Below are 11,297 nucleotides of genomic sequence, written 5' to 3'. Positions count from 1 at the left end.
TGGTACCACCTTTCTTCTGGGAACCATCCTGCGTATCGTGGATTTTCAGGAGCCAGCCGGCCACTCCCAGCCACAGGCCCCCTAACACAAATCACGACCTTTTTCCCTGGCAAACAAAACTCATCCGCCCCGCTTCTGGCTGGCAGATTGCAGGAGCCACTTGGCTTTATCAAACATGCCCGACTCGGCACTGGTGCCCCCTTGGGTCTGGGAACCATCCTGCCTATCGTGGATTTTCAGGAGCCAGCCGGCCACTCCCAGCCACAGGCCCACGAACACAAACCACGGCCCTTTTCCCTGGCAAACAAAACTCACCCGCGCCACTTTTGGCTGGCAGATTGCAGGAGCCACTTGGCTCTGTCAAACCAGCCTGAAATGGCACAGGTGCCACCTTTCATCTGGGAACCATTCTGCGTATCGTGGATTTTCAGGAGCCAGCCGGCCACTCCCAGCCACAGGCGCCCGAAGACAAACCACGGCCCTTTTCCCTGGCAAACAAAACTCACCCACCCCGCTTCTGGCTGGCAGATTGCAGGAGCCACTTGCCTTTATCAAACCAGCCCGACTTGGCACTGGTGCCACCTTTCTTCTGGGAACCATCCTACGTATCGTGGTTTTTCAGGAGCCAGCCGGCCACTCCCAGCCACAGGCCCCCAAACATATACAACGGCCCTTTCCCCTGGAAAAAAAACTCAGCTGCCCCGCTTCTGGATGGTAGATTGCAGGAGCCACTTTGTACTATCATACCAGTCCGACTTGGCACTGGTGCCACCTTGGGTCTGGGAATCATGCTGCGTATCCTGGATTTTCAGGAGCCAGCCGGCCACTCCCAGGCAAAGGCCCCCAAACACAAACTACGGCCCTTTTCCCTGGAAGTAAAACCGACCTGCCCAACTTCTGGCTGGCAGATTGCAGGAGCCACTTGGTACTATCAAACCAGCCCGACTCGGCACTGGTACCACCTTTCTTTTGGGAACCATCCTGCGTATCGTGGATTTTCAGGAGCCAGCCGGCCACTCCCAGCCACAGGCCCCCAAATAAAAACCACGGCCGTTTTCCCTGGCAAACAGAACTCACCCGCCCCGCTTCTGGCTGGCAGATTGCAGGAGCCACTTGGCTTTATCAAACATGCCCGACTCGGCACTGGTGCCCCCTTGGGTCTGGGAACCATCCTGCGTATCGTGGATTTTCAGGAGCCAGCCGGCCACTCCCAGCCACAGGCCCCCGAACACAAACCACGGCCCTTTTCCCTGGCAAACAAAACTCACCCGCTCCACTTTTGGCTGGCAGATTGCAGGAGCCACTTGGCTCTGTCAAACCAGCCCGAATTGGCACAGGTGCCACCTTTCATCTGGGAACCATTCTGCGTATTGTGGATTTTCAGGAGCCAGCCGGCCACTCCCAGCCACAGGCCCCCAAATACAAACCACGGCCGTTTTCCCTGGCAAACAACACTCACCCACCCCGCTTCTGGCTGGAAGATTGCAGGAGCCACTTGCCCCCATCAAACCAGCCCGACTCGGCACTGGTGCCACCATCCATCTGGGAACCATCCTGCGTATCATGGATTTTCAGGATCCAGCCGGCCACTCCCAACCACAGGCCCCCAAACACATTCTACTGCCCTTTTCCCTGGAAGTAAAACTGACCTGCCCATCTTCTGGATGGCAGATTGCAGGAGCCACTTGGTACTATCAAACCAGCCCGACGTGGCACTGGTGCCACCTTTCATCTGGGAACCATCCTGCGTATCGTGGATTTTCAGGAGCCAGCCGGCCACTCCCAGCCACAGGCGCCCGAAGACAAACCACGGCCCTTTTCCCTGGCAAACAAAACTCACCCGCCCCGCTTCTGGCTGGCAGATTGCAGGAGCCACTTGCCTCTATCACACCAGCCCGACTCGGCACTGGTACCACCTTTCATCTGGGAACCATCCTGCATATCGTGGATTTTCAGGAGCCAGCCGGCCACTCCCAGCCACAGGCACCCAAACACAAACCACGGCCCTTTTCCCTGGCAAACTAAACTCACCCGCCCCACTTCTGGCTGGCAGATTGCAGGAGCCACTTGCCTCTATCAAACCAGCCCGACTTGGCACATGTGCCACCTTTCATCTGGGAACCATCCTACGTATCGTGGTTTTTCAGAAGCCAGCCGGCCACTCCCAGCCACAGGCCCCCAAACACAAACCACGGCCCTTTTCCCTGGCAAACAAAACTCACCCGCCCCACTTCTGGCTGGCAGATTGCAGGAGCCACTTGCCTCTATCAAACCAGCCCGACTTGGCACTTGTGCCACCTTTCATCTGGGAACCATCCTACGTATCGTGGTTTTTCAGAAGCCAGCCGGCCACTCCCAGCCACTGGCCCCCAAACATATACAACGGCCCTTTGCCCTGGAAAAAAAAACTCATCTGCCCCGCTTCTGGATGGTAGATTGCAGGAGCCACTTTGTACTATCATACCAGTCCGACTTGGCACTGGTGCCACCTTGGGTCTGGGAATCATGCTGCGTATCATGGATTTTCAGGAGCCAGCCGGCAACTCCCAGGCACAGGCCCCCAAACACAAACTACGGCCCGTTTCCCTGGAAGTAAAACTGACCTGCTCAACTTCTGGCTGGCAGATTGCAGGAGCCACTTGGTACAATCAAACCAGCCCGACTCGGCACTGGTGCCCCCTTGGGTCTGGGAACCATCCTGCGTATCGTGGATTTTCAGGAGCCAGCCGGCCACTCCCAGCCACAGGCCCACGAACACAAACCACGGCCCTTTTCCCTGGCAAACAAAACGCACCCGCCCCACTCCTGGCTGGCAGATTGCAGGAGCCACTTGTCTCTTTCAAACCAGCCCGAATTGGCACAGGTGCCACCTTTCATCTGGGAACCATTCTGCGTATCGTGGATTTTCAGGAGTCAGCCGGCCACTCCCAGCCACAGGCCCCCAAACACAAACCACGGCCGTTTTCCCTGGCAAACAAAACTCACCCGCCCCGCTTCTGGCTGGCAGATTGCAGGAGCCACATGGTACTATCAAACCAGCCCGACTCGGCACTGGTGCCACCTTTCATCTGGGAACCATCCTGCGTATCGTGGATTTTCAGGAGCCAGCCGGCCACTCCCAGCCACAGGCCCCCAAACACAAACCACGGCCCTTTTCCCTGGCAAACAAAATCACCCGCCCCTCCTCTGGCTGGCAGATTGCAGGAGCCACTTGGCTCTATCAAACCAGCCCGACTTGGCACTGGTGCCACCTTGGGACTGGGAATCATGCTGCTTATCGTGGATTTTCTGGAGCCAGCCGGCCACTCCCAGGCACAGGCCCCCAAACACAAACTACGGCCCTTTTCCCAGGAAGTAAAACTGACCTGCCCAACTTCTGGCTGGCAGATTGCAGGAGCCACTTGGTACTATCAAACCAGCCCGACTCGGCACGGGTGCCACCTTTCTTCTGGGAACCATCCTGCGTATCGTGGATTTTCCGGAGCCAGCCGGCCACTCCCAGCCACAGGCCCCCGAACACAAACCACGACGTTTTTCCCTGGCAAACAAAACTCATCCGCCCCGCTTCTGGCTGGCAGATTGCAGGAGCCACTTGGCTTTATCAAACATGCCCGACTCAGCACTGGTGCCCCCTTGGGTCTGGGAATCATCCTGCGTATCGTGGATTTTCAGGAGCCAGCCGGCCACTCCCAGCCACAAGCCCCCGAACACAAACCACGGCCCTTTTCCCTGGCAAACAAAACTCAGCTGCCCCGCTTCTGGCTGGCAGATTGCAGGAGCCACTTGCCTCTATCCAACCAGCCCGACTCGGCACTGGTGCCACCTTTCATCTGGGAACCATCCTGCGTATCGTGGATTTTCAGGAGCCAGCCGGCCACTCCCAGCCACAAGCCCCCAAACACAAACCACGGCCCTTTTCCCTGGCAAACAAAACTCAGCTGCCCCGCTTCTGGCTGGCAGATTGCAGGAGCCACTTGGCTCTGTCAAACCAGCCCGACTCGGCACTGGTGCCACCTTTCATCTGGGAACCATCCTGCGTATCGTGGATTTTCAGGAGCCAGCCGGCCACTCCCAGCCACAGGCCCCCGATCACATACAACGGCCCTTTTCCCTGGAAAAAAAACTCAGCTGCCTCGCTTCTGGCTGGCAGATTGCAGGAGCCCCTTGCCTCTATCAAAGCAGTCCGACTCGGCACTGGTGCCCCCTAAGGTTCTGGGAACCACCCTGCGTATCGTGAATTTTCAGGAGTCAGCCGGCCACTCCCAGCCACAGACCTCCAAACACATACCACGGCCCTTTTCCCTGGAAGTAAAACTGACCTGCCCATCTTCTGGCCGGCAGATTGCAGGAGCCACTTGGCTCTATCCAACCAGCCCGACTCGGCACTGGTGCCCCCTAAAGTTCGGGGAACCATCCTGCGCCGCATGGATTTTCTGGAGCCAGCCGGCCACTCCCAGCCACAGGCCCCCAAACAAAAACCACGGCCCTTTTCCCTGGAAGTAAAAACGACCTTCCCATCTTCTGGCTGGCAGATTGCAGGAGCCCCTTGCCTCTATCAAAGCAGCCCGACTCGGCACTGGTGCCACCTTTCATCTGGGAACGATCCTTCGTATTGTGGATTTTCGGGAGCCAGCCGGCCACTCCCAGCCACAGGCCCCCAAACATATACCACGGCCCATTTCCCTGGAAAAAAAACTCAGCTGCCCCGCTACTGGATGGTAGATTGCAGGAGCCACTTTGTACTGTCATACCAGTCCGACTCGGCACTGGTGCCCCCTTGGGTCTGGGAACCATCCTGCGTATTGTGGATTTTCAGGAGCCATCCGGCCACTCGAAGTCACAGGCCCCCAAACACAAACTATGGCCCTTTTCCCTGGAAGTCAAACTGACCTGCCCATCTTCTGGCTGGCAGATTGCAGGAGCCACTTGCCTTTATCCAACCAGCCCGACTCGGCACTGGTGCCCCCTGAGGTTCTGGGAACCACCCTGCGTATCGTGAATTTTCAGGAGCCAGCCGGCCACTCCCAGCCACAGGCCCCCAAACACAAACCAAGGCCCTTTTCCCTGGAAGTAAAACTGACCTGCACATCTTCTGGCTTGCAGATTGCTGGAGCCACTTGCCTCTATCAAACCAGCCCGACTCGGCACTGGTGCCCCCTTTCATCTGGGAACCATCCTGCGTATCGTGGATTTTCAGGAGCCAGCCGGCCACTCCCAGCCACAAGCCCACAAACACAAACCATGGCCCTTTTCCCTGGCAAACAAAACTCACTCGCCCCGCTTCTGGCTGGCAGATTGCAGGAGCCACTTGCCTCTATCAAACCAGCCCAACTCGGCACTCGTGCCCCCTTTGGTCTGGGAACCATCCTGCGCGGCGTGGATTTTCAGGAGCCAGCCGGCCACTCCCAGCCACAGGCCCCCGACCACAAACCACGGCCCGTATCCCTGGCAAACAAAACTCACCCGCCCTGCTTCTGGCTGGCAGATTGCAGGAGCCGCTTGGCTCTATCAAACCTGCCCGACTTGGCACTGCTGCCACCTTTCATCTGGGAACCATCCTGCGTATCGTGGATTTTCAGGAGCCAGCCGGCCACTCCCAGCCACAAGCCACCGAACACAAACCACGGCCCTTTTCCCTGGCAAACAAAACTCAGCTGCCCGGCTTCTGGCTGGCAGATTGCAGGAGCCACTTGGCTCTATCAAACCAGCCCGCCTTGGCACTGGTGCCACCTTTCATCTGGGAACCATCCTGCGCGGCGTGGATTTTCAGGAGCCAGCCGGCCACTCCCAGCCACAGGCCCCTGATCACATACAACCGCCCTATTCCCTAGAAAAAAAACTCAGCTGCCCCGCTTCTGGCTGGCAGATTGCAGGAGCCCCTTGCCTCTATCAAACCAGCCCGACTCGGCACTGGTGCCCCCTAAGGTTCTGGGAACCACCCTGCGTATCGTGAATTTTCAGGAGTCAGCCGGCCACTCCCAGCCACAGGCCCCCAAACACAAACCACGGCACTTTTCCCTGGAAGTAAAACTGACCTGCCCATCTTCTGGCCGGCAGATTGCAGGAGCCACTTGGCTCTATCCAACGAGCCCGACTCGGCACTGGTGCCCCCTAAAGTTCGGGGAACCATCCTGCGCCGCATGGATTTTCTGGAGCCAGCCGGCCACTCCCAGCAACAGGCCCCCAAACAAAAACCACGGCCCTTTTCCCTGGCAAACAAAACTCACCCGCACCGCTTCTGGCTGGCAGATTGCAGGAGCCACTTGCCTCTATCCAACCAGCCCGACTCGGCACTGGTGCCCCCTATGGTTCTGGGAACCACCCTGCGTATCGTGAATTTTCAGTAGCCAGCCGGCCACTCCCAGCCACAGGCCCCCGATCACATACAACGGCCCTTTTCCCTGGAAAAAAAACTCAGCTGCCCCGCTTCGGGCTGGCAGATTGCAGGACTCACTTGTGTCTATCAAACCAGCACGACTCAGCACTGGTGCCACCTTTCATCTGGGAACGATCCTTCGTATCGTGGATTTTCGGGAGCCAGCCGGCCACTCCCAGCCACAGGCCCCAAACACATACCACGGCCCATTTCCCTGGAAAAAAAACTCAGCTTCCCCGCTAGTGGATGGTAGATTGCAGGAGCCACTTTGTACTGTCATACCAGTCCGACTCGGCACTGGTGCCCCCTTGGGTCTGGGAACCATCCTGCGTATTGTGGATTTTCAGGAGCCAGCCGGCCACTCCCAGCCACAGGCCCCCGACCACATACAACGGCCCTTTTCCCTGGAAACAAAACTCACCCGCCCTGCTTCTGGCTGGCAGATTGCAGGAGCCGCTTGGCTCTATCAAACCTGCCCGACTTGGCACTGGTGCCACCTTTCATCTGGGAACCATCCAGCGTATCGTGGATTTTCAGGAGCCAGCCGGCCACTCCCAGCCACAGGCCCCCGACCACAAACCACGGCCCTTTTCCCTGGCAAACAAAACTCAGCTGCCCCGCTACTGGCTGGCAGATTGCAGGAGCCGCTTGCCTCTATCAAACCAGCCCGACTCGGCACTGGTGCCACCTTTCATCTGGGAACCATCCTGCGTATCGTGGATTTTCAGGAGCCAGCCGGCCACTCCCAGCCACAGGCCCCCGATCACATACAACGGCCCTTTTCCCTGGAAAAAAAACTCAGCTGCCTCGCTTCTGGCTGGCAGATTGCAGGAGATACTTTGTACTGTCATACCAGTCCGACTTGTCAGTGGTGCCACTTGGGTCTGGGAATCATCCAGAATATCGTGGATTTTCAGGAGCCAGCCGGCCACTCCCAGCCACAAGCCCCCGAAACCAAACCACGGCCCTTTTCCCTGGAAGTAAAAATGACCTGCCCATCTTCTGGCTGGCAGATTGCAGGAGCCACTTGGCTCTATCAAACCAGCCCGACTCGGCACTGGTGCCACCTTTCATCTGGGAACCATCCTGCGCCGCGTGGATTTTCTGGAGCCAGCCGGCCACTCCCAGCCACAGGCCCCCGATCACATACAACGGCCCTTTTCCCTGGAAAAAAAACTCAGCTGCCCCGCTTCGGGCTGGCAGATTGCAGGAGCCACTTGCCTCTATCAAACCAGCACGACTCGGCACTGGTGCCACCTTTCATCTGGGAACGATCCTTCGTACCGTGGATTTTCGGGAGCCAGCCGGCCACTCCCAGCCACAGGCCCCCAAACACATACCACGGCCCATTTCCCTGGAAAAAAAACTCAGCTGCCCCGCTTATGGATGGTAGATTGCAGGAGCCACTTTGTACTGTCATACCAGTCCGACTGGGCACTGGTGCCCCCTTGGGTCTGGGAACCATCCTGCGTATTGTGGATTTTCAGGAGCCAGCCGGCCAACCCCGGCCACAGGCCCCCATAACACAAACAACGGCCCTTTTCCATGGAAGTAAAACTGACCTGCTTCTTCTGGCTGGCAGATTGCAGGAGCCACTTGCCTCTATCCAACCAGCCCGACTTGCCACTGGTGCCACCTTTCATCTGGAAACCATCCTGCGTATCGTGGATATTCAGGAGCCAGCCGGCCACTCCCAGCCACAGGCCCCCAAACACATGCCATGGCCCTTTCCCTGGAAAAAAAACTCAGCTGCCCCGCTTCTGGATGGTAGATTGCAGGAGCAACTTTGTACTGTCATACCAGTCCGACTTGTCAGTGGTGCCACTTGGGTCTGGGAATCATCCAGCATATCGTGGATTTTCAGGAGCCAGCCGGCCACTCCCAGCCACAAGCCCCCGAACACAAACCACGGCCCTTTTCCCTGGCAAACAAAACTCAGCTGCCCCGCTTCGGGCTGGCAGATTGCAGGAGCCACTCGGCTCTATCAAACCAGCCTGACTCGGCACTGGTGCCACCTATCATCTGGGAACCATCCTGCGTATCGTGGATTTTCAGGAGCCAGCCGGCCACTCCCAGCCACAAGCCCCCAAACACAAACCACGGCCCTTTTTCCTGGCAAACAAAACTCAGCTGCCCGGCTTCTGGCTGGCAGATTGCAGGAGCCACTTGGCTCTATCAAAACAGCCCGACTCGGCACTGGTGCCACCTTTCATCTGGGAACCATCCTGCGTATCGTGGATTTTCAGGAGCCAGCCGGCCACTCCCAGCCACAGGCCCCTGATCACATTCAATGGCCCTTTTCCCTGGATAAAAAACTCAGCTGCCCCGCTTCTGGCTGGCAGATTGCAGGAGCCCCTTGCCTCTATCAAACCAGCCCGACTCGGCACTGGTGCCCCCTAAGGTTCTGGGAACCACCCTGCGTATCGTGAATTTTCAGGAGCCAGCCGGCCACTCTCAGCCACAGGCCCCCAAACACAAACCACGGCCCTTTTCCCTGGAAGTAAAACTGACGTGCCCATCTTCTGGCCGGCAGATTGCAGGAGCCACTTTGCTCTATCCAACCAGCCCGACTCGGCACTGGTCCCCCCTAAAGTTCGGGGAACCATCCTGCGCCGCGTGGATTTTCTGGAGCCAGCCGGCCACTCCCAGCCACAGGCCCCCAAACAAAAACCACGGCCCTTTTCCCTGGCAAACAAAACTCACCCGCACCGCTTCTGGCTGGCAGATTGCAGGAGCCACTTGCCTCTATCCAACCAGCCCGATTCGGCACTGGTGCCCCCAAAGGTTCTGGGAACCGCGTGGATTTTCTGGAGCCAGCCGGCCACTCCCAGCCACAGGCCCCCAAACACATACCATGGCCCATTTCCCTGGAAAAAAAACTCAGCTGCCCCGCTACTGGATGGTAGATTGCAGGAGCCACTTTGTACTGTCATACCAGTCCGACTCGGCACTGGTGCCCCCTTGGGTCTGGGAACCATCCTGCGTATTGTGGATTTTCAGGAGCCAGCAGGCCACTCGCAGTCACAGGCCGCCAAACACAAACTATGGCCCTTTTCCCTGGAAGTCAAACTGACCTGCCCATCTTCTGTCTGGCAGATTGCAGGAGCCACTTGCCTCTATCCAACCAGCCTGACTCGGCACTGGTGCCCCGTAAGGTTCTGAGAACCACCCTGCGTACCGTGGATTTTCAGGAGCCAGCCGGCCAACCCCAGCCACAGGACCCCAAACACAAACCACGGCCCTTTTCCTTGGAAGTAAAACTGACATGCACATCTTCTGGCTGGCAGATTGCAGGAGCCACTTGGCTCTATCAAACCAGCCCGACTTGGCACTGGTGCCACCTTTCATCTGGGAACCACCCTGCGTATCGTGAATTTTCAGGAGCCAGCCGGCCACTCCCAGCCACAGGCCCCCATAACACAAACCACGGCCCTTTTCCCTGGAAGTAAAACTGACCTGCACATCTTCTGGCTGGCAGATTGCAGGAGCCACTTGGCTCTATCAAACCAGCCCGACTCGGCACTGGTGCCACCTTTCATCTGGGAACCATCTTGCGTATCGTGGATTTTCAGGAGCCAGCCAGCCACTCCCAGCCACAAGCCCCTAAACTCATACCACGGGCCATTTCCCTGGAAAAAAAACTCAGCTGCCCCGCTTCTGGATGGTAGATTGCTGGAGCCACTTTGTACTGTCATACCAGTCCGACTCGGCACTGGTGCCCCCTTGGGTCTGGGAACCATCCTGCGTATTGTGGATTTTCAGGAGCCATCCGGCCACTCGAAGTCACAGGCCCCCAAACACAAACTATGGCCCTTTTCCCTGGAAGTCAAACTGACCTGCCCATCTTCTGGCTGGCAGATTGCAGGAGCCACTTGCCTTTATCAAACCAGCCCGACTCGGCACTGGTGCCCCCTGAGGTTCTGGGAACCACCCTGCGTATCGTGAATTTTCAGGAGCCAGCCGGCCACTCCCAGCCACAGGCCCCCAAACACAAACCACGGCCCTTTTCCCTGGAAGTAAAACTGACCTGCACATCTTCTGGCTTGCAGATTGCAGGAGCCACTTCGCTCTATCAAACCAGCCCGACTCGGCACTGGTGCCACCTTTCATCTGGGAACCATCCTGCGTATCGTGGATTTTCAGGAGCCAGCCGGCCACTCCCAGCCACAGGCCCCCAAACAAATACCACGGCCCATTTCCCTGGAAAAAAAACTCAGCTGCCCCGCTACTGGATGGTAGATTGCAGGAGCCACTTTGTACTGTCATACCAGTCCGACTCGGCACTGGTGCCCCCTTGGGTCTGGGAACCATCCTGCGTATTGTGGATTTTCAGGAGCCAGCAGGCCACTCGCAGTCACAGGCCCCCGAACACATACAATGGCCCTTTTCCCTGGATAAAAAACTCAGCTGCCCCGCTTCTGGCTGGCAGATTACAGGAGCCACTTGGCTCTATCAAACCAGCCCGACTCGGCACTGGTGCCACCTTTCATCTGGGAACCATCCTGCGTATCGTGGATTTTCAGGAGCCAGCCGGCCACTCCCAGCCACAGGCCCCCAAACACAAACCACGGCCCTTTTCCATGGAAAAAAAACTCAGCTGCCCCGCTTCTGGCTGGCAGATTGCTGGAGCCCCTTGCCTCTATCAAACCAGCCCGACTTGGCACTGGTGCCACCTTTTATCTGGGAACCATCCTGCGTATCGTGGATTTTCAGGAGCCAGCCGGCCACTCCCAGCCACAGGCCCCCAAACACATACCACGGCCCATTTCCCTGGAAAAAAAACTCAGCTGCCCCGCTTCTGGATGGTAGATTGCAGGAGCCACTTTGTACTGTCATACCAGTCCGACTGGGCACTGGTGCCCCCTTGGGTCTGGGAACCATCCTGCGTATTGTGGATTTTCAGGAGCCAGCCGGCCACGCG

The sequence above is a fragment of the Zonotrichia albicollis genome, chromosome W (assembly GCF_047830755.1).
Source record: "Zonotrichia albicollis isolate bZonAlb1 chromosome W, bZonAlb1.hap1, whole genome shotgun sequence".
Lineage (NCBI taxonomy): Eukaryota > Metazoa > Chordata > Aves > Passeriformes > Passerellidae > Zonotrichia > Zonotrichia albicollis.
This window is presented reverse-complemented; position numbering follows the sequence as displayed.